The following is a 24,953-nucleotide window of genomic DNA, read 5'->3' on the forward strand; positions in this document are numbered from 1 at the left end:
AGTCCAATGAAACTAAACCCTCAAATCTACAATTCTTCTAGTACATGGTTCACAGGTCGATGATTGGCTCTCATCTCTTCTGTTCTCATTATTGCACTCATCAGGTAACAATTTTGTTGCAGCTTATAGTCCAGGCAGTATTACACTAAACATTGTTGAACTAGCTAGTACATACTTTCCTAGCAAGGAGTTCTCATGAGAAAGACTTTTAGCTCTGAGCATTTGGTCAGCCCAGTGGCAAATCATAATTTAATTCTCTAAGCATCCATTTTTATAAAATGCCTAAGCAATGCGGCTTGGGATGAGGCCATGCAACTAGGCCTAGACCTCTCTAAGATAAGGCCTACAATTAGTAAAGCGCATACATAATGCATAACCCTTAATATGACATATTACTGCATTATTCAAATATAAGTTTATCATTTCATATTAATAAGCCATTAATAATTACACATTGTGAACACTGGTAGGCGCACCTTCAAATGCTTGCATTATTTTTACCTACGTTATTACATTTTCTATGCAATTTCAACATTCAGGATACATGAATAATCATTAATAATCTCGTTAAAATTTCTGCGTTAACAATAATTAGTAATGTATGCCTTGAAGCCTATGTGATACCTGTCACATTTCGATGATCATGTCATGTAAAAATACAGTAGACAATAAAATTGGTTTAAAAAAATAAGGATATGAGCCAATTGAATTAACAAACAATATTTTAATGTGTTTGCACCACACACTTCCTTGAATTTCTCAGAAACACTGCATTTCAAACCATTGTTTTATTGCTTGCCTGTTTTTTTAGCAGCCTGCTCCATAAGGGGCAGTCCACCCCAAACTACCAGGCCACAAACCGGGTACACCAGCATCCCCAGAGCAGTACTAAAGCTGAGTTGTATATGATTAGTCCTTGTATGAAGTGGCAATGTGAGTCAAATAAATCAACAGAGGCTGAGACTAATTTAAGCATTCCTTTCAGCTCTTCTCTTGCTTTTCTTAAGGAGACATACAACGGGTATACCTGAGTGTTGTAGCTATCAGTGGTGCATCAGGTGCAATGGTATCAGCATTCAATGTGTGATAGCCCACCATAACTATGACTATCCAGTGAGGACCGAGAGGCACTCATTTTCCTTCATGTTTTTGGGCCAGTGGCCACCTGGCTACACCAATATTATGCAGGCATGTGTCTCCTTTGCTCACTGAGCATAAGACTCAAGCTGCACCTCACAGAGAAGGGATTACAAGCCTGTAATTCATATGTGATTGCTCATGTTCCAATTTAGAGTGGTTTTGGGTTGGCAGTCAGGAGAGACTGTTCCGAACAGAGAAGGATCACAGATGATTTTGCATAATGCTGATCCCGGTCCAAAAAAGCACAGTATACAAAAACAATGGATTAGAATCTGACCCAGCATAATTAACGACAGCTGAAGTTAATTAAAGAAGTTATTTTTTGGCGCACTTTCACCATAGGTAAGGGATCTTTGTATGTTGCATTTGTAGATCTTTGATTCACATTCAGTTAGGTTCCAAGGACTCCTCTCTGGTGGGAGTTATCCAAAATTAAAATCCCGTCTGACTTTTTGTCCCTGCTAAGACGTTTACATGAAGGAAACGTAGCACAAGTGAGGTGAGGGAACCAGGATCAATTGACAGAGGAAATGCCAGTCCTGCATGGTGTGCATCAGGGCTTTGTTCTGGCCCCCACATTCTTCTCACTATATATCAATGATATTGTCTCCTTCTTAGCGTCGATCAATGCAGACGCTCCCTTGTTACCCAGAAATAAAGTTCTGATTCTACTTTTTGCAGGCAATACTTTTTTGATCTCCAAAATCCTGAGTGGTTTGCAGAAGCTCCTCCAACGTTTTGAAGAGTTCTATTCCACTTTGGTCTTAGAGAAAACACAAACAAAACTAAGGTGATGTTGTTCAGCCCCCACAAGTCTTTTAAGGGAAGAGTGGTTAAGGGGGGAATCCTCTTAGGGTGGTGGCTTGTTTTGTATATCTGGGTATTACGCTTTCTAAATCTATGTCTTGGAAACCTCATCTTGACAAAGCTGCTTTGAAGCTCAGACAAATTATGGGTGCACTTCACAATGAATATTGTTTTTCTTACAGCAAGCAAATCCTTCCATCTCTATGCATATATGATCTTAAAGCTCTGGCTGACGTCCTTTATGGGGCCTAGTTATGGGATTGTTCTAACCTTGATCCTCTTACATCTGTGAAGAACTTATGTATCCACAGCCTTGCATTTCTTCTGCTCTGTACCCCTTTGCATCCACTTCTTTGCGATATGGGCAAAGCCAGGTTATGACCACTGATGTTCTGGAGGCGGCTGTGGACCACCCCAGAACTGGCTCATTACACGTTGGCATTAGAGGATATTATGGATGTAGATCAATTTCATGCAGTCCCATGGCTTTGCAACATTAAAAACCTACTTTAAACACTTGGTCTATTAGATCTCTGGGACCATCCTGCGCCCTCATCTTTCTCCCAAAGAATGTTTTGAAGGCCCTCTTGGGAAATGATAGAGGTGGGTGATTTCAGGAAGGTTGTTCCTAGAATGTTGTTGTTTTAAGCCTACAATAGGCTATGAACCATTTTGGGATCTGATTACAGCACCTTTGGACTGGAAGTTGTACTTGCAGTTCACAGTGGGGACCTTGCCCGTGAGATCATTTACTGTGGGTTGATCTGCTGGGGCTACAGATGTCTGCCTAGCATGTTCTTCAAAAGAAAGTGTTGCTCGCATTCTCTTTGCTTTTTCTTACTACACCCATCAACATAGTCATTTGTTGGCTTCTATTTGTGGACAACACACAGTCATCTTGTGGCACTTTGTATCTTGAGGTCAGACTCTTATTCTTAATTTTTTGTCCCAATGGCCAAATTCTTAGGTGCTATGTGGAAACTTCGTAGGACGGGTTGTTAATTCTGAAATGAGCCGACTGAATATGTTACAACAGTTTTAAGAAACTTAGGGGGTCATTACAACCGTGGCGGATGGCGGAGAACCGGCGGTAAGACCGCCAACAGGCTGGCGGTCTTACCTTGGTGTATTATGACCATGGCGGTTACGGCCATGGTCAACCGCCGGTTCTCCGTCCCGCCCACCCCCCAGGGCGGAGACGACCACCGGGCTGGAGACCTGGGTCTCCAGCCTGGCGGCCATCAGTAAACCGCCGGCGGTATTTTGACCCGGCTTACCGCCGTGGATTTCCAGCGGTTGGAACCGCCATGAAATCCATGGCGGTAAACACTATCAGTGCCAGGGAATTCTTTCCCTGGCACTGATAGGGGTCTCCCCCACCCCCACCCGACTCCCTACCCCTACATCCCCACCCGACTCCCTCCCCTACATCCCCACCTGACTCCCTCCCCTACACCCCCCACCACCCCTGCCACCCCCCAAAAGTGGCAGGGCCCCCCTCCCCACCCCAACCCCCAACATAACATTACTCACACACACCCGACACGCATGCAGACACCACCAACACACACACGCACACACCACAACATACATGCCTACATCCACACACAGTCATACACGCACACCCACATTCAAACATACACGCACACATCCATACAGACATACCCACAGCCATACACGCACTCATTCCCATACACACAACACCCCTGCAAGCATACACGCACTCACACACCCCCTCTACATACACACACGCACACCCACACCCCCATGCACGCACACAACACACAACACCACCCTACCCCCCTCCCCTAATAAAATCAATCTGTATTGAAAGGGAAGCTCCCACACCTCGTGTATGTAACTGTCTCCCAATAGTTCATATCTACCCACCAGAATGTGCTTCAAACAAGAAGTAAATTTCAGAGTGGAGATAGGCAAATTAATAACCCCATGAATCAACCACTCAGCTGACGGAATCTCAGCCACCGTGAAAGGCAGTTTCTCCAATTTCTCAATATTCAACATAACATATGTCGCTTCCTTTTTAGCCATCAGCTTTTGTTGACGAGTCAAATTAAAGGAGACAAAGATCTCTCTGGCAAGAATGTGCTGCCATGGAACGCGACCTGCCTTCAAGGTCTGAAGAGTCCAACCCAGCTGCATGATGGACCGCGTCTGACTCTGCCCATGATATAAAGAAGACATGTCCGATTTAATAATGTCAATAGCAGAGGAAACAATGCTGTCAATTGTGTAAACACGGTCAGAAAGGGTATGCATGCCATTATCAACAACAGACAAAGTCTGCATCAGGTTTTCCTGGTCAATCTGCCTCAACCGGGCTGCAGCCTCCTGTTGTGAAAGCTTCCAAATCTCATTATAAACTTCGTATAAGAACCTTTTCTTCCGTGGTACCTTGGGACCTGACAAAAAATCTTGTAAATCAGTATCATTAGACAGTAACGTGAGATGTGACTTAGCTGCATCCAGCGTGGATGACTTCAACCATTGCTGAAAAAGCTTCCCCACGCTGTATGTAGTTATAATATCAGCATGTTCTGGTGAAATGTAACGAGGGTCTGCCCTACTAGTCCTGAACCCCCCTGAAGAGGTGACAAAACGTTGATGACACTTATTAGTGTCTATAGGCCATAATAACCACCTGCCCGGATGTATCGATGAAGTGTTAAGCGTACCATTCTGGACCCAATGTGTAAATTCACTAAAAGTAGCATTCACATAGTGCTGCCAGTTGTTTAATTTGGAAGGGACAGGTATACTAGGCAAATTTAACTCTCTAATTGTCGCCAAGCCCAAACAGCTAGTCTGTTTTACTGTGTCATTGAGGAAAATCATCTGCACAGGGATAATACATGCTCTAAATAATGTGTCCCTGCCTTGCATCTGCCAATTTTTCGTACCCCAAACACTTTTCAAGTCAACAGTCTTAAACCAGTATTCATACCCATCGACCGAAAGTTTAGATACAAACAAATTTGAATACAGTAATTTAGTATCGGTCAATAACATTTGCTTATTAGAATACGGAGTAACTTTAAAATAGTAAGACCTAGCATTTCGTTGATTATGCCCAGAAAAATATGCAAATTTATCATAATACGTTTCCGAACTCCCTTGTGGAGGAGTCGAGTAATGTTCCCATTGCACATAATTAAATATGGACTTAGGGCTACTAGCTTTATGAATAAAGTGGTGTCCATAATAGTTGTAGCAAAACATGTCACCATGATTATCCCTAAATTGGTAAGCATCTTCATCGTCATAGACAGTATAATATTGCAAATCTGTTAGCAGAGAATCTACTGTCTTCACATCCCAATCATCAGAAACAATGGCTGGTATAACAATATCATTCATTGATAACTTGAGGACATACGGTATTTGAATCAATTCAGTGGGACCATATATATCAAACATTACTTTATCCCACACAATCCCATCCGGAATCGGTATTGCAGAAATGTTTACATTGGACAAGTCTCTTCGAACCATATGAGACGAAAAATGTGGTCTTAACACAGTCTCCACGTGCTCAATGTCAGATCGATCAGGAAGAAAATGACCATGTATTACTAGAAAAAAAGTAACCACAAATCCCAACCATAAAAAAAGAGTCATTACAGCCATAAAAAGCCACAAATAGTTCCAAGGAAAAATAAAATATGTGCATTTAAGCCAACCCAGCAGCTTATGTGGACCTCGGACAGAAGATATCGAGGACGATGAGCTAGACACTGCATCATCAGCGTCGTTGAAGCAGCCAGAGGCAGTTCTTGCAAAAGGTGCAATTGTGAACAAAGAAGCAGATGGAGGCTCTCGCCTAGGCACGCTATAAACCACATGTTCAGAAACATCAGTAGAACGTACAGCAACTTGATCAAAAGATTCCATATTAATCGTCGTCTGTGGAACAATCGCAAGATCATCATCCACCCTCCCCATGCTCGGAGAGGAAACAGCGTCGGTGTAAATCACCTGTAGCAGGACTTCTTCCCCAGTAGTGAGAGGGATTCCGGAACTACTGGGTGTCCCTCTTGGTCTGCTGTGCAGAATCGGCCACATGTTGTAACTTGACATTATCAATGGAAACAAAGCGATTTCCTTTGGCCCCTTGCAGCGGCGGTAAAATCACAGTTCTCGTGCCGCTAACCTCTAAAACAGGGACAGGTGCTCGATAAGAAGGACCAAATTCTTTCTTTACTGCGACCTTTTCACGCACTAGATCCCCAATCCTGGGTATCCAACCAGTAGGAGTTACTGGCTCATCCTTAATTCCTGAGGAGGCAGCACTTGCAGAAGAGTTATCTTCACGGAATTGTTGTAAATCCTGCAAAACAGTGACACGATCATTTATGTCAAAGGGCGTATCCGCCGCCTCCACACCAGGACCATCTAGATCAGGAACATACATTTGTGTTCCAAACAGGCACTCATATGAAGTACGACCCCCCAGTGACCTTCTAGGCAAGTTATTAAGTGCTCTCTGTACTCCATACAGGTGGGCTAGCCAACCATGACCCGTACCTATAACTCTGGCCATTAAGGATTGCTTTAAATCACGATTTAAACGCTCCACAACAGAATTTCCCTCGGGATGAAATGGAGACGAGAATTGGAGTTGGACCCCCAACGACGCCATGGTGTCCCTGAATGCGTTAGAGGCAAAAGCAGGGCCCTGGTCCGAATGAAAAGCCGCAACTGCAAATGTATCGGCAAAGATGCGCAAATCTTTAATAACAGTTCGAGCATCAGCCGAGCGTTGTGGCCATACCCACACAAATCTGGAGCACGAATCTACAGCAACCAATATATATTTGTATGCACTATATGGTGTCAGCGGACCACAATGATCCGAGTACACACACTGTAAAGGTTTATTTGAAATCAGAAGGGGCGTCTGCTGCGGGCGTCTAGCCGACGAAGCTTTAATTTGTTGACAAACGTCACAACAAAGGACACACTGCTTTGTCTCTTTATAGAGACCAGGCCACCAGTAACGAGCCTGTAAAAGTGAAATCGTGGCAGCCACACCAGCATGTGCAGATGCCACCCCCTCATGTTCTGCAGAAATTAATCGAGGTCTCTCAATTTTATTGGGTAGTTCACGTACACCAATGCCTGGAATATTAACAACAGCATTTAGCGCACTACTCAAGCAGTAACCATATTTAGAAGGAAATCCTTTAGGAAATGGCATGCCATCAGCCGTAGCCTTTATGGAAGCCGAAATCTCTGTGTCTGGTTTGGAACTCAAACAAGTCACTGCGGCCACAGTGGCGACAGCCACTGCCGACTTTGCGGCTTCATCAGCCAAAGTATTCCCAGCAACGTGTATTCCAACGCGCTGGTGTCCAAGTGTATGCACAACATGGACCTTAGGAAGCGTTTCCTTCAGATCCGCAACCTTACCCCACAACAATTTATGTTTATTGGCGTTGCCTTTAGAATCTCTGAACCCATTCAACTTCCAATAGTGCAGATATTCATTGAAAGACTGAACACAGTAGTAGGAGTCACAGACCAGCAAGGTCAAAATCGCCGGATCCGCGTGCTCCAACGCTAACAATAGAGCTTTGAGCTCAGCCAGCTGTGCCGTGCAATCCCCCAAGGTTTTAGTGTAAGTATGTCGGGGGCAGAACACTTCCCCCTCCATAGTGCCGCTCACCACTGCACATGCAGCAGAATACTGTTGTTTAGTCCCAACCGCTGGTTGCGCAGAGCCATCGGTATACATGACCACCTGATATTGGTCAATAGGCAACGTACCAGCAGGAACTGGGTACTCCATTTCATATTGAAGAAATTCTTGAGTCTGCAGTTTAGGGTCAAATATGTAATCTACATCAGTGGCTGTCAAAGACGTAGCCCATTGTATCCATCGCGGGTGTAAAGCTTTCGAATTAGGAACACTCGCTTTTGTAACAGCCTCTAAGGCCGGAATCGGGGAAACGACAATGATGCGTTGTCCCTGTGCAAGCGGTCTTTCTTTAATCACAGCCATCTGTACTGCAGTGAGTATTTTCTCAGTCTGTGCAAATCGTTGTTCTGAAGCAGAATACAAGTGGGACTTGTATGCAATCGGGACGGTCTCACCCTCATTAAAGGTGACATACGTAAACCCAACAGCCCCAGGTATCACCCTGATGACTAAATGTGTCTTATTGTCCCGTGTGTGTAAGTGTTTAACTGCTAAGAGATCAGTCTGTAACTCTCGTAGTATGTGTGTATGCTCAATCGTCCAAAATCTACTCAAAAAATTTGGGCGAATCAATTTGTATAAGGGTTTTATATGCGTAGCATAATCAGGAATGTAAGTTCTGCCAAAATTCAGAAACCCCAACGATGACTGGAGCTTCCGAACCGTATTAGGAGGCTGCAATAAAGCACATTTCTCCAAAAAATGTGGCGCTAAGCTCTTGCCCTCACTCGACAACTCATATCCCAGGAAAATGACGCTGAGGAAGGCAATCTTTGATTTCTTAAAATTAAACTTATAGCCAATATCAGCAAACCCCACAACAATGCGCGATACACGCCTTAGATGTTGCAGAATCTCATTGTCTGTCAGATATATGTCATCAACATATGATAACGCTTCAGAGTCCAACTCGTGTAGCATTTCAGTCACACGAACCAAAAACAGTCCTGGGCTATTCTTATACCCCTGAGGCAAACAACAAAACTTTTTCTGAGAGCCAAACGCACTAAAACTGGTATAGTCCCGACTTTCGGGCGCTATATTTTGGCAGAAAAATCCATTCGAGATATCTAACGTTGTTTTGTATTTCTTACGTACTATATTATTCATAAGCGCTGCGCTATGTGAATTCTGTATTGCATATGTGCGTGTATGACTATTCAAATGTCTGTAATCCACCACTATCCTATATGAAAGGTCCGGTTTAGCAACCGGAAATAAGGGATTATTCATCGGCGAGACACAGGGCTCAATTACACCCTGGTACTCCAATTGTGTAAGAATTTTCCTAACCGATGCCCTTGCCTCAAATTTGATAGGATACTGCGGCTGTGGCTGAGGTTCGCCCTTTATGGGAATTACATGATAAGGTGATTGTCTATCCCACCCCACGTTATTTCTATATAGGGCGGGAGCCTGTGCTAGAGCCCATGTTTTACTATAGGACTCCGCTAGTTCTCGCGGAACAAGTGGTGAGAAGGAAGTTGTAATAACCTCCTCCCCAACCGGACAGTCGCGAACAAAGTCAGGTGGCCAATCCTGTTCGGCCAGCAGAACACCATATGATTTTACCACATGGTCCCAAAAGATGGCGTGTACAATGCGGTCAATGTCCCCTTCTAATTGTAGAGTCACTTGATAAACCCTATCAGGATCAGAGACACGCATATCCGCCGTTTCGACTTGTATGAAGTCATCAGTTGCTTTCACCTCCAGATGCTCTAGAAGACTCCGGCGAACTATTGTGACCTCTGCCGCGCTGTCTAACAGTGCTAACGCCCATGTCTTGTTCGTCAAGAGAACTCTCTTCTTGAGCGGCATGTCTAACTGAGACTGCTGCCACTTTCTTCTTCTTAAATTGCTGTTTCTGTTGAGGCGGTTTCTCTTCTTGTTTAATAGAAACCTCTGTTGAGCGTTGTGAATCCTGTCTAGGTTTCACGTACTCCGTCCTCCGCTCTGACCGCCCACCTCTCTCACTTCTCTTCTCTGAGGAGTCCTGAAAGGAATGAGATTGGTGTGTATCAGTATACTGATATCTATCAGGCGTCTTCAAATTATCCCTATTCCTGAGATTATACTTATTCTGTGGGGTCTCCGGTTGCGGAGAGTGTCCCCCATCTTTCTTAGGTGTTTGCTGTTTCTTTTCCCAGCGCTTTTTAGTACCCTCAGGTTGCTGCTGTTTAGCATTATCTTTATTATTTTTACCCTGCAATTGGGGTTTTTGTGGTCTAGCCCCTAGGCTATCGCGACCAATACTAGAAAATGTTTCTGCTATTATTCTCGGAAGTTCCTGCTCCTGATCAATCTGCGGAACATCCCGAAGACGCATTCGCACTGCTAGTGCTACTGCCTCTCCCTTGAGATTACTCAAAATAATAGAAGAAACCGCTGCAAAATTGCCCATTAACTGCATGCCCAAATCTAAGGCAGGGGCAGCCCATATTCATCTTGAATTTGTTTAGGCACTTCCGGTAAATTAGCTAATGTCGGTGTACCGTGTGCTGTAGTGTAGAGGGCGGCAAACACCGTGCCCCAGGTATTACAAAGGTCCACCGGAGGAACCATGCCATAAGGCAAACACATCGTCAATATTCTATGTTTATCCTGAGGTCCCATGTGGGGAAATACTGCTTCCAGCGTATTAATTTTTTGCGCCAGCCAAAATGGAGTCTCCTCACGTTTAGCCGGTACTTTACCCATAACTGAGTGTACAGTGGCTGGATTAATACCGGGAACCACTGCTTGTGGGTGCGCCGGAGCAGCGCGCGCTGCATTAGTATTTAAGGTCTGCATTACAAACTGAACTAATCGCTATATGTAGCCGTTAAGTCTGTATATAAACGACGAACTTCAACCACTGGCAACTGAGCAGCCGCAGGATGAGGTGTATATGTAGCCATTAAAGGCCAGGTAGGACCATCATTACTTAGTGGACCTAACCTAACTTGTGCTACTGTGTGTGGGAGGGCGCCATCGAGCCAATTATGGTGTTCTTGATAAGATAAAGGTATCTCTAAGTATGCGTAAGCCCTGTACTGTCCAGGGACATTCGCAACAGTGTATTCGTGAAAAGTATTTGTACCCCCATCAACTGCCGGAAATACGACCCAAGAATAAAAAAGTTCTGTTCTATAGGCTGCATGGGCGTCCACCACAAAAGTGACCGGACCCCCCTGGACCGTCAGTCCATGTGCTACCAGATGTCATGTGAGCGGGTGACACATATTGATTGCTATATTCACTACATTAGGATTCGCCATTTGTTAAAAAAAATAATAGCTCTAGGTCAGAGAAGGCACACCAATATCTGGGTTTTTCCTTTCAAAGTTCAAGCTTGAACAACCAACCACTAAGCAATAGGATGTACCTATCCCGTGGTGGCGGAAACCCTCAGCCCCACGGACGTCTCCGCGTACGGAACCGAGGAGTCAAAATATATATGAGAACGAGAGAGTCAGTCAGACCTAAATATTAGAGCCAGACCAAACGTTGGCGGCGCCATGGATGGTTTTGGGGCTTTGGAACACACCTGCTCCATGGTACTTTGTGGCGTGGATCTTCCAATATTAACATATATCGAAGTGGAGGAGCTCCTACGTTCTATTGCTTCTGTCTGACAATTGGATTTTTTTCTCTCCTGCAAAATTGACACTCAATCAATCAATCAATCAGTGAATTTATAAAGCGCGCTATGTACCTGACAGGGTTTCGAGGTGCTGGGGAGGGGGGGGAGTGCTGCTAGCGTTCGAAGAGCCATGTCTTGAGGAGTCTCCTGAAGGTGAGGAGGTCCTGGGTCTGGCGTAGTGAGGTGGGGAGAGAGTTCCAGGTCTTGGCGGCGAGGAAGGAGAAGGATCTGCCGCCAGAGGTCTTGCGCTGGATTCGGGGGACGATGGCGAGGGCGAGGTTGGCAGAGCGGAGTTGACATGTGGGGACGTAGAAGTTGAGTCTGGTGTTCAGGTAGGTGTGTCCAGTGTTGTGTAATGCCTTGTGTGCGTGGGTGAGGAGTTTGAAGGTGATGCTTTTTTCCACGGGGAGCCAGTGGAGGTCCTTCAGGTGGGGGGAGATGTGACATCGGCGGGGTATGTTGAGGATCAGGAACTCTATTGAATTTGGCTTTATCGTCACATGTTTCCTAAATTTATGACTTTGTTGTCTTCTGACCTTGTCGAAATATATAGTTTTATGTATTGTTTGTATTTGGGGCATACTTTTATATTATTGGAACCACTTGCTACCGACAAGGGGAGGGTGTAGTGTGGTTAGTTTTACGTATCCTTTGCGCATTAGCTTCAGGCTTTAGGCCTTTGTGCACTTTGCCCGGGATGTGTTTTATTCATTTGCTGGCAGCTTAGAGCCTCTGTGCACTTTGCTCTAAATGCTTTTTATTAGGCTTCGTACTGTTATTTTTCAAATAGCCTGGTCTGTCGATCCTCCGGGAGGGGACGGGAGACATGGGGCCAGCTCCGCCGACACCACACCGCCAACAGAACACCGCCAAGGCGAATCACAGGACGTGATTCGCTGGGCGGTGTTCTGTTGGCGTGGCGGTGGAGCAACCTCCACTTCCCCGCCGCCCGCAAGTATGGCTGTTGGCGGCTCTCCGTCGGAATAACGACGGAGAGCAGCCAACAGTCATAATACGCCGAGCGGCAAACCGCCTGCACAGGCGGTCTTCCGCACGGCGGTCCCTCAGCGGTCTTGCAAAAAGACCGCCGAGGTCGTAATGACCTCCTTTATCTGTTATGGTTATTTTAATTATTTCTTTATTTTTTATCTTGTAATTTTGTATGAATGGTATTTGTGCTTTCATGGCTTCACCCGAAATAAAGCTATTTTGATGCTGATGAACTAAAGCATTCTACTCTCACCTTTTTTGTTTTTCTCACCACATACATTTGCTTCAGATCCTTTCAGAAAAAGTAAACTTCTGACACACCCACATAGTTAAAGATGGCTTCCTCCAATCTAGTCTATGCCACAGCGCTTTTGGGGCAATGAACCTCTGTCTGACTAAGGTCCCAGATATGAAATATTGCCTTAGGCTTTCTGCAGCCATCTGTATAAAATAGGCCTTGACAGAAGAACAAAGCATTAAATATTGTTTGAAGGCCTAAAACTTTAGACGTCAAATTTGTGTCATAGTCACTAGCTATGTTGAAATTACACTGCTTTTGTCATCAGCTTTTCCTGCTAAAAATGTCCTTAAAAAGATTAGATATAGGGAGTGTTTTAAATGAGATGAAAAAGATATGGGTCTCTAAAAGGTCGTAAAAGCGTAACAAGAATTTTTCCAAGAGGCATGGCCAGTGTATTTAAGGGCATGGTTTATTCCAATGAGCACAATTTGCCTCTCCATGCATTTTCTGTTATTGCATTCAGACACATAACAATAAAATGGACAAATGCTCAAAACAAACTAGACCTCTTGGATTTGCCAATGCTTGGCACTACTATCAAACAAGTAACAACAATAATTCTGTTGTGCATAACTCGAATTGAAAAATGTTACAATTCCGAAAATATGAATCTATGGAAAGGTTAGTGGTCTTCACAGAGGGTCAATCACTCCCATTCAGATGACTTTGGCATCCAGTCTCTCCCTTTGTTAGATCCTTAACCCATTTAATCCCCACATCATTCTGGTATCCTATCTATGGATATTTTCCACGTCATCTCTTTCCTCTTCAGCACTTTCACTATCTTCTTTTGCATGTTCCTCCTTTCATGTCCTCCACTTAACTATTCTCACCCCCAACCCATACAATATAAGCACTGCTTTTGTTTTCCTTTGATATTGTTATTGTGTTGTTTGCTATGTACCTCGTTCATACACTTTCTTACAGAATCACAATTGTCACATGTGGCCATCACTTGATGTGCTCTGCAGAGAGACAGAAAATTGGATGTGCATGTAGGCTCACCCACTGAAGGCACTGTGAGAAACTTGCACTGACTTCAACTTCAGCTCCAAAGCTCTCAGCTGTGCCCTATCATGAATATCCACTCACAGCCTAAACTCACCCAGACACAAAGAGGTGACTCAGTTTACAGTATGCTCTATACAAAAGTCATATGTTGAATGAAAAAATATTACACAAAGACAAAATTTGTAAAAGAAAAGGTAAATACCCCTGGAATTGCAAGATGAAGTAAAACATGAAATGAAATGTAAATCGGGAGTACCTTACTCACAATGATTACCTCAAGGGTTTTTACAAAATCTGTTGAAAAATTGATCAGTGGGTTTTTTCTTTAAAGTTATGGACATGAACATTTGGCCAGACATGGGCCCTTTTTAAAGTCTGTGTTTAATTACTGCTAGACCTAAGACCAAGAAGAACCTGCCTTGCTTTAAGCCCTGAATATAATGGCAAAGACTGGCTAGAGCTGTGACCTTGGAACTCGGAAATAGGTTCACATTGTTCAACATTCTGTAATCTGGGTGAATCAAGTAATCCCCTCATGCCTCAAATAAAAATTTTGTGAAGGGGGGCGGCCAAGTTTGCACTCAATAAAATTGCAAAACAAAGTAGCTAATTCGGACAAAATGAGAATATGAAAACATAGAAAGTGGATTATTATTTAGGGTGGGTGACTGCCCACCTCAGGGCAACAATAACACTTCTTGTCAGGGTGAGCCCTCAAAGTCACTAAATTAACCTTAGCTCAACCGCTTGGAGCCTATGGCACAGGGCAGACAGAATTAATTTAGGGCAATGTGTAAAATATTTACACAGTACCCCAAAAGTACTAAAGTCAAAACACCAAAAAAGAAAAAAAAATCTAAAGTGAATTATAAAAATAAAACATACTAACCAAAATTAAACCAAAACAACAAAAATTCAATAAGGGTAACCGGGGATAGGTTTTAAGTAAAAATAGCACCAATGACAGTCTATGGAAGCGGTAGCAGGGAACCTAGGTGTGATTGCAGGCCAACCGAGATGGATCACGGGTTCGAAATACCAAGTGGATTGGTCCCGGTGACAGTCTGGAAGTCAGAAAGTACAAAAACATTTCTCTGTCACTCTTCAGAAAGGGAATTTGTCACTTAGTTGAAGAAAAGCATTAACATTTCTTCAAAGTACCAATGCAGAATTGGACTTTGTCCCTTTTTGAGAAGAAAAATTCTCCCAAAGTGGGATGCTGCTGAAACTATAGCTGGTGCAAACTGAAAGCAGATACGTGAAAGCAGGTTGGTCACACTCGTAATCTGGAGCTTTGGAGTGTGTCTTGTTGAAAAATTTCAAATTCCGAATTGCTCGTTTTTCCAAAGGTGCTGGGATCTTTGAGCAGGATGAAGCTGAAATCCTATCTAACACTGTGGAACAGCCAGTCAGACTTTTTCCAGCAGGTCCAGCTGATACTCTGGAAGAAATGTTTTCAAAAGTTTAAAAACTTTAATCTGGTGCCCCTTAGTCACAGTAGTATACTTTTAAGGTCCCTAGGACCTCAGCAGGAAGCACATAGAAACCATCAGGGTGTCATGCCGAGATCGACAGCAAAGTCCAGTCCAGGTCCAGTAGCTGGGTAATTCAAAGAATGTACCTCTTGTAGCCTGTTGTGTTCCTGTGGCCACCCAGTATGTCAGCCAGCTGTCCCTTTTAGTCCACGTCTTTGTCCTGGGTACAATAGGGAGCAGGTCCATTCCTCCTTGTCTTCTATCAGGTCACAGACAGCAGGTCCAATCCTCTTCTGATATTCCACAGGTCCAGAACATGTTCTGCGGATGGTGCAATGGGATGCTTTATACATGCATCAGCTAGTGGGAGGGGTCCTGACTCTTCACTAACCAATGGGGTTAAAGTTCCCAGGGGCAACCCTACCCACTTTTGCAGTAGTTCCTGTGTGCTCCACTACAAACAATCCCACAGTGTAAATTATCCCCAAAATCCAAGATGGGTAAAACCTTCTCCCCTTGTACCGAGCCTGTGTGCCCATCTAGAGGTGAGGCCACGGTAATGAGCAGTCCCCTCCTTTGTGGTCACTTAAAACCAATTCTGTCAGTCAGGTCAAGTACAGGCTAGGCAGCTGCTTGGGATCTAATGCAAATTATCCTTTAGCAGCTTCAGGCAGAGTAAAGGTAACTTCCTACAAATTACATTCCCAATATAGTTCATAAAAATCCAACTTCACCATCAAATTAAATGTTTATTAAATATACAAATATATCTTTGGATGAGGTCTGTAGCTAGTACAAGTCAAGAGTCATAGCATAAAGTGTATAGTCTATATTTTGACTTTTCCTGTGTGCCAGAAACAGCCTGACCAGTGATGATGTGGTTTTAGGCCTTGTCACTGGGGGAACATACCATTCCTAATGTCAAACACATTCTACTTTTAAATGTTATGCACCCTGCCATGTGGGCTGAATGACCTACATAGGTGTGATGAATTATTATTCAACAGGGAGGTCTTTGCTTGTCAAATTAATGTTTGCATTGCAGGTTGTACAATGCTTCAGTCAAGCTACAATGCTAGGCCTGAAACCATGGTTTGTAGGCCCACTCTGAGGATAACACTAAAGGAACAGCAGTCCACTAGGGCCACTTAACCTCGAGGCCATGGGTGCATTTCGTACACAATATACTAGAGGTTTATGGGCAAGTTAAGCATGTTAAACATGTTAAACAGGAGTAAGCCAATGTATCCATCTTTAGAAGAGGAGCACAGGCACTATACTCTTGGTAAGCAGGGGTAACATGCACAGAGTTCTAAAGCAAACAAAATTAGGGTGCTGAAAAAGGCAAAAAATCTGGGGTGGCCATGCAAAAAAAGCTGATTTCGTACAACCATCCTATGACTACAGGCAACTGAAGGTCCATTTAAACATCATGTACAGCAGTAAATATAAACTTCTGGTAAAGGAATTGAGCAAATAAAAAACTTGTGTCAGCCTATTGAAAGGTCACTGATTGCCTGGCAACCCTCAACTTCTGATGGCAGGTGTTTAACATTGTCACCGCTGTGTAATGTGTAGTACACAATAGCGCTGGGATGCCCTAGGGTAGCTATGCACTCTATAAGTTCTAAATACAATACAATACAATACAATACAAAACAATACAATACCTGAAAGTAACTTGCTAAAATATCTCTTTTTATTGGCATCACTATCAGTAGTAAAACCGGTGCAATGACACCAGGACACTGCACTCCATTTATAGCTTTTATTTTATTGCTAAACTGACTGATGAGGGTGTAGGGCTAATTTTCCTTGCTTCCTTGCAATAGGGCCCATGTCACTCTTGCTACTCCACTGTCTCGTTTATATAAATGAATTGATCTGTAACTTTCTTCCTGGCAGAAAACAGTAGATACAAAGTTATTCACTCTTTCACTTCCTAACAATGCATGCATGTGTCTTTCTGTGACTGCTATGGTGAGGCAGATATGTAGGGGCGGATCAAGCAAAGGTTAAATTAGCCAAAATTACAAAGTTAGGATTGCTGTCCAAGACACCTAAATTAAAAGCTGCAAATTAGCTGTGCAAAGTGATTTACACTGAGAACAGGTAGGTCAGAAGATGACAATCGCGCAGTTTCCACCAAAATTAACATGGATCCTGTGTTCACTAACACATTTCCATGGATTATCCCACATATTGAACTGATAACTGCAGTCATGAGAAAAATATGTACACAAAATGTTCTCACGCCTGGAATGCAGCACCACACATTGATGCACATCTGCAGAATTCAAAATGTAAAAGCATGTGTTCCACAACAACTCACCAAAATAAAAACCTATAACTGATCTACAATGACAAGTGAACAGAAGACTCAGATACATGACTCATATCTAACCTGAAGCCTGCTGTGGGCCCTGCCTCTAGGGCGGACTGCAATATCTACACACCCCTGTGCCACAGGAGGAGGAGGGGCTGCCGGACTCTACGCTACATTGTGCTACTTGCCCTCTCGCACGCAGGACCTAAAGCTTGCTGGTGTGCCATGCCTCTGAGCGGACTGCATTATCCACAAACCCCTGAGCCACTGGAGAAGGACTGGCTGTCAGACTGTACACTACATAGCACTACTTGCCTGCCTGGATGCGGGACCTGAAGACTACTGGTGTGCCCTGCCTCCGGGGCGGATTGTATTATCCACAAGCCCTTGAGCCACAAGAGGAGGAGGGGCTGCCGCACTCTGCGGTACATAGCGCAAGTTGCCTGCTTGAATGCTGGATGCGGGTGGGACATGCCCGGGTGCAGCCCAGGCCAAGACTAGGCCCACCTGTGCCTGCCATCGGCCACTTGAGGCCGGGCCGCCCCCCCTTTGGCCTTTTTCGATCGGTGACGGAGTCAGGTTGGGCTTCTTACTTTTGTAACACACTATTATTGGTGTAATTAGGGGGCTCCACAGGGGGGGAAACAATAGCCTGTATAGATTCCTTTATAGGTCACACAGCAGGCTTCATAAGCAAATAAATCAAACTTACAGAAAGACGCCTCTCGCTGGGGGGACAAAGGGTAAGACACGCTTACTCCAGATGGCATAGTAAAGGATACAGGGCTTAAGGAAGGCACATCTTTTTCCAGTTTCTCATCCCCTCCTGTTAGGCAATGTAGGGGCAGTGCTAACCAGGGGGACAGCTCAACAGGCATGGAGCCCTCCATGAAAAGGAAAAAGCTGGGTGCACAACATAAGAAGGGGCTCTTAGTTGACGTCAGGTCCCATGCTATGTAGGATTTTGGGTCACCGATATTTAATTTTCCTATGTTGGACTACCCTAGTACTCACTTCAATGGTCTATTTAGACAGCATCTCAATCCAGTTATTGACAGACTAGCTTCCTTAGAAGCAAAGGTGATCCAACTGTTAAGCATTATTTCCCCAAAGTTTGTCACAGAACCCACTCAGGCGCCCCTTGTTGCCCACCCTACATTGGGTAATGTGTACAGCGTGCCTCATGGTGGTAGCTCTAGGTGTTGTAACCACTCATTCAGTTATGTACCACCCGAGGCTTGGTCAGAGGCATGCTGCCATCATTCCGCAGAGCTTGCTCAACCCCAGGAATTAGCACCGCAGATAGCAACTTCACATCATCTAGCCCCAGGGAAGGTAACACCCCGATTGAGAAGTGGAGAGTGGGAACTTGATCCACAAATGATGAGTCCAGAGACAAGGGAAGTGCAACACTGGGAAGGGCATTAATAGATTGAATCTCCCCCCAGCAGTGTGCTCCTTTGGTGTGGTTCTAACAAATGCACTTAGACTGAAACTAGTGCAATTGGAGACGAGTGGTCAACTGATATTAAAAGTTTGTAATTGGCTAGCTCAACACAGGGGCTATAATTATATTTCTATTGAGAACATTCTGATGACAATAAAGGGCCTCACCCACTCCACCATCCTTAAGTCCATTTCTGGTGATCGTATTGTGGCCAATTTAAGCAACCCAATAATTCCACCTAACCTGTTAAGCCAACACCCACCACCTTCCTCAAGGACTTCTCAGATTTCTGTCCTACCATTGGCGTTTTTTTACAAACCTACCAATAGCCCAACCTGCGCTCAGGCAGCAGTTTTTAATCAATGGCCGGCCACCTACAAAAACCTATGCTGCTGGCGAAAGTGACTATGGTACGTGAAGCAGTTTCTCAGAACAACTATGCACCTTTGGATGAGCAGGAGGATATGGACTGACTCCCGCTTAACAGGACCTATGGGTTCCGGAACGTAAGGGGGGCGATCTGTTAGTACTTTGAGGCCGTCCCTTAATAATGTTCACCCTTGTGAGTCATTCAGGGTCCTGCCCTCGAATATTGCAGGCCTGAAGAGGAAGTTAAATGACCCAGGTTGGAATACCATAATTTCCCTCTTCCATGTGTTCTGCCTCCAGGAAGCCTGGGAGATCGAGCCCAATCACTTGGACGGGTTCTGCTCCTATCATACCCCAGCCCTACGGTCAAATGAAGACAGAGCCAAAGGGTGGCTACTTATCTTGATTGCGAATACCTTTAATAGGAGGGTCACAAAATTCTGCAATAAATCCCCTTTTTTCCACTATTTTGTGTGTGATGGGACTTGGATCTGTTATTTATCAACTATGATAACAACTGTTTTGATGGCAATGCCTCAGGAGTGGCTGTGGAGCTCTAGGAAGCCCTCTCTTCCCTCAGTAATACTCACCCTAAGGCCTTGAAGTTACTTTGGGTTAGTGACTTCAATGTCCATCATTGCCTAAGGGTAGGGAAACCAGTTTGCGATGTGGTGAATGATGCGAATGAAGCCCTTTTGCATTTTGAACATAATGATTATGAAAATGCACTCAATAATAACATGGTCAAATTTGATTTGACCGTACTGAACAAGGTGCTAGATTAATCTGGGCATCTCCCCTGCAGGCGAGCCAGTTATTGATTTTATCTTAGCATCTGAGTATCTTGGCATGCTGTTAGAAAATGTTGAGATGGCCTTTTATTGCTCAGCGATCATGCCAGTCTGTCCTGCAGTATAAGGCTGGAAGAGGCCCATAAGTTGCAACGCAGCCTAGGATTAGAACCAGTGTTAGCCAAGAAGAACGGCTACTCCCTTAAACGGGATCAAGTTGACAAAGCTAATTTTATTCCAGCCTTGCTGAGTTCTCATTATGTCTTAACCCTGAAGCACCCCAACTCTGGTTATTCTGGCCTTTGTGGGAATTACACTAGTATCAGGAATGCTCTTCTCCGACAATCTAGATCAAGCGGCTCCAAGGGATGGTTCGATTCCAGGTGTACGAAAACTCGGGCACACCTACTCCAGGCTCTACGTGCTGAACAGATAGATCGGGAGATCATAAAGAGCACGTGCAGAGTCTATAATGAGGCACGTGTGGCTAAAACCAAGGAATTGAAAAATAGGGCTTGGGAGGAACTGCACGAACTAGCATGTCCAGGGACTGTGCATCCTTTTGGAAAGTACTTAACACTCCCTGTTCCAGGGAGCCCTAGAACCCCACTTTAGATATGCATGTTCAGGAATCAGCATGGATAAACTTCTTTTGAGAGGTCTATGCAAGCAGGCTAGTGGAGACCTTCAGGGAGGACTCAAGTAAGATGGAGTGTGATGATGTGTGCCTTAGCTTTGATATCTCAGAAGAACAGCAGGCCTTAGGAGAATGCTGTAGCGGTAGGGCCCCCAGTCCAGATGGGGTTCCGACAGATGTTTCCATAGAATGTCAGGACTTATGGTCTCCTATCCTTGTGAATGTTTTGAATGTGGTAGCGAAGGAAGGGCCCCTCGAACACATGGCAACAGTCAATCATTGTTCCTATTTACAAGAAGGAGGATAGGGCCAAGCCTAAGAATTATAGACCTAAATCACTCCATGACTCAACTTCTAAAGCCATGGGCAGGATTCTGCTGCACAGGTTAGAGGAATGGGCCGATGCTAAAAATCTTTTAATTGACACTCAATATGGTTTTAAAAAGGGGTCAGGCACTGTTGAGCAGGGATTGAACTTGAGTCTTATAATTGGCAAGCATGTCCTAGCTAAGAAGTGCCCGATTTATCTGGCATTCATGGACTTTTCTGCCCTATTTGACTGCATAGTGCACTCTAAACTCTGGGCTATTATGAAGGAGATGGGTATTGAGGCCCCTGTTATACATTTCATTAGACAATTACACTCTGAAGCAAGCGCTTGTGTGCGCTTTGGCAGGGAGGGTGAGTGCACGCAGCCTTTTAAAATGAAACACGGGGTCAGGCAGGCATGTGTGCTGGCCCCCTTTCTGTTTGCCCTGTATTCCAACAGAGTAGAAGCAGCTCTAGTGAGAGAAGCTAGAGATGTCCCATGTGTTGGTACCTGTCCCCTTTCTATCCTCCTCTTGCCGATGACACAGTGCTCGTGGCCAAGAGCTGGGCCTTATAGAGGATTATTCCATCTTCATGCTTGAGCTGGGTTTAAGGGTGAATAAAGGCAAAACATTCACCATGATTTGCAGCAGAAGGCTAACCCTCTCCCCCTATCCACCATTAATAATTGTAGAGTGAGTGATGCCTCAAGTTTTTCTTATCTGGGCATTCTTTTTCATGCCAAACCCACCTGGAAACCAATGACAAAGAACAGAGCAACCCTGTTGGAGAGATTGGACTTGGCCTTGTGAACTTTCAGCAAAAAGCTAGGTGTAAAACCTATTAATGAAGTACTGACTACTTATGCGACCAAAGCCATGGCTATTGCACCACACGTGGCCGGGATCAGGGGGATGAGGGATACCCATGAGATTCAGAGTGCTGAAGATGCCTTTTTGAAAAAACTAGCAGCGTATGTCATGACGAGCTGGGCTGCACTTTTATTAATGGCATAATTAAACGTGCTCCTCTTTTACTCTGGCATTCAATATAGAGAAGGGAATCTGCCAAGTTGACACAATGGCTTCTACAGGACTGCCTAAATCTTGATGCAGCCCTTAAGCTACCCTTGGTTGCATATGTGAAATTGTCCCTGGAAACTATCATGCTAGCGAGCCTATTTAGCTCACCACAACTGTACCTTTGTTTTAGGACATCCAACCTGAAACAAGTGTTCCTGGCACATGCCACGGGGGTAAGGGCTGAGCTACATAGAAACAAAACTGCTGTGTGCCTATACAGTCAGTCGTTTGTGGGCCTGCAGCCTTACTTGTTGGGCATCTAAAACGTGCAGCACCGCTTTGTGCTTACGAGAATCTGCTTACATTATTTACCTCTTATGTCTCCCAAGGGAGTTACACTTTGAAGGTCCTAGGACCCTCTCCCTCCAATGGCATATCCCCTCAATCTGATTTATATTTGACCTTTTTTTGTGATCCCAAGATAAAATCTCATTGTGCCCCTCTTCAAAGGTTGTCATTTTCGGCAATGTAGACCAACCTTTTCCTTTTTAAAGAAAATGGAAGCCCCTGTGATCTGGTATGTGGTGGCAATGCATAAAATTGAGAAAAAGGCTGTAGAATAATGACTTAATATATTTGGAGTTTTATTGTCAAGGCAGTTTCGCCCCCCCGATCCCCACGACCACCATTGCCAACGCCGACCCCAACGCACCCAACCACACCAACCTCCTGAGTGCCTGGACCCACACCAACGACGAGGAAACCAACAAGACCATGAGCACCATCCACTCTGGTTCACCCACCGACCCCTGCCCTCACCATGTCTTCAATAAGTCAGCCAAATCATCACTCCCTCAGCTCCATACCATCATCAACAGCTCCTTCGAGACCAGCACCTTCCCGGAGAGCTGGAAACACGCCGAAGTCAACGCCCTGCTCAAAAAACCCACGGTCGACACCGAAGACCTCAAGAATTACCGACCCATCTCCCTACTCCCCTTCCCAGCGAAGGTCATAGAGAAGATAGTCAACAGCCAACTATCTCGCTTCCTGGAGGACAACTGCCTACTCGACATCTCCCAATCCAGCTTACGCAAGAACCACAGCACCGAGACCGCTCTCATCGCTGCTACCGACAATATCAGGAGCATGCTCGACAAGGGTGCAACCGTGGCACTCATCCTCCTTGACCTTTCGGCAGCCTTCAACACCGTCTGTCACCACATACTTTTCACATGCCTCCACGATGCTGGAATCCGCCTCAAGGCCCTGGACGAGATCACATCCATCCTCTCCGGCAGAACTCAGAGAGTCCGCCTCCCTCCGTTCCTGTCAAAAGCCACCAAGACCATCTGCTGAGTACCCCAGGGATCCTCTCTCAGACCCACCCTTTTCAACGTCTACATGGCGCCGCTCACCAACATCGTCCAATCCCACGGCCTTAACATCGTCTCCTATGCGGACGACACACAATTGATCCTCTCACTCACGAAGGACCCTGCCACCACCAAGACCAACCACCACAACGGACTTCACGCCATCGCCAACTGGATGGAGGCAAGCCACCTCAAACTGAACTCAGATAAGATGGAGATCACCATCTTCGGCTCCAACAAAGCTGCATTGGATGACTCCTGGTGGCCTGCCACTCTAGGAGCCGCTCCAACTCCCATCACCCACGCACGCAACCTCGGCTTCATACTGGACTCATCGCTCACTATGACCCAGCAAGTTAATGCTATCTCATTCTCATGTTTTAACACCCTCCGCATGCTTCACAAGACCTTCAGATGGATCCCCTTTGAAACCAGAAGAACACTCATCCACGCCCTTGTTAGCAGTATATTGGACTACGGCAACGCACTCTACTATGGAACAATGGCCACGCTCCAGAGAAAACTTCAGCGCATTCAGAACGCCTCAGCACAACTTATCCTTAACCTCCCTCGCCACAAACACATCTCAGCCCACCTCAAAGACCTCCACTGGCTCCCCGTCAACAAAAGGATCATCTTCAAACTCCTGATCCACGCTCACAAGGCACTCCACTACGCCGGCCCTTCCTACCTCAATGAGCGTCTCAACTTCCACGTCCCGACATGCCAGCTCCGCTCTGCCAACCTCGCCCTTGCCACCGTCCCTCGCATCTGCCGTACCACGGCCAGTGGCAGATCCTTCTCCCACCTCGCTGCCAAGACCTGGAACTCCCTCCCCGTCAACCTACGCCTGACCCAGGACCTGCTGACCTTCAGGAAGCGTCTCAAGACCTGGCTTTTCGAGCAGTAGCACCCATCCCACCCCCCCAGCACCTGAGACCCTACCGGGTGAGTAGCGCACTTAACAAATGATTGATTGAGTGATTATGTATGTTTTATTGTTTTTGTATATGTTTTAGCTCATTTGTATGTCTAATCTTACTAGGCCATAATTTTGCAGTGTATGGAGCTTCGTGGGGGCCTTTAAAATGTATGAGGGGAATTATCTGGGATTTGTGACATTTGAGATGAATTTGTATGTTGATTAGATTTTTATAATAATTTGTTTTGTATATTGTACTTTTATGCTACATAAAGGTAGCGAATAAAGTTTTTGCTTCGATTCAACTCAAATCTGGGCTTTCATTCAGCAAAAAGCAAACACAGAAAGCAAAAAACATAAATCAAATGAACATTACAACCAAGGAAGAGCAGAAATTACAGAAGCACATGCTGTCTGCATCATCCCTCCCTATGCACTGTTTTTGTGAGATCCCATAACAACACATAGTATAACCTTATAGGCACAAACAAATAATTATGCTGCAGTCTCTGACAAGCCACACGAGAACAGTTCAATCCCATGTTATTACAATCCTGCTTTAATCATATACTCTTTTCTACAGAGGCACATTCCTGTAGTTCGGCAAAGTCTTTCAAAGAGGCCATGGGGTATTCTTCCAAATGAGATCCATATAAAGTAACTTTAAAAATGGGAAAGAAAGCAGC

Source organism: Pleurodeles waltl, chromosome 2_2 (genome assembly GCF_031143425.1).
Source record: "Pleurodeles waltl isolate 20211129_DDA chromosome 2_2, aPleWal1.hap1.20221129, whole genome shotgun sequence".
NCBI lineage: Eukaryota > Metazoa > Chordata > Amphibia > Caudata > Salamandridae > Pleurodeles > Pleurodeles waltl.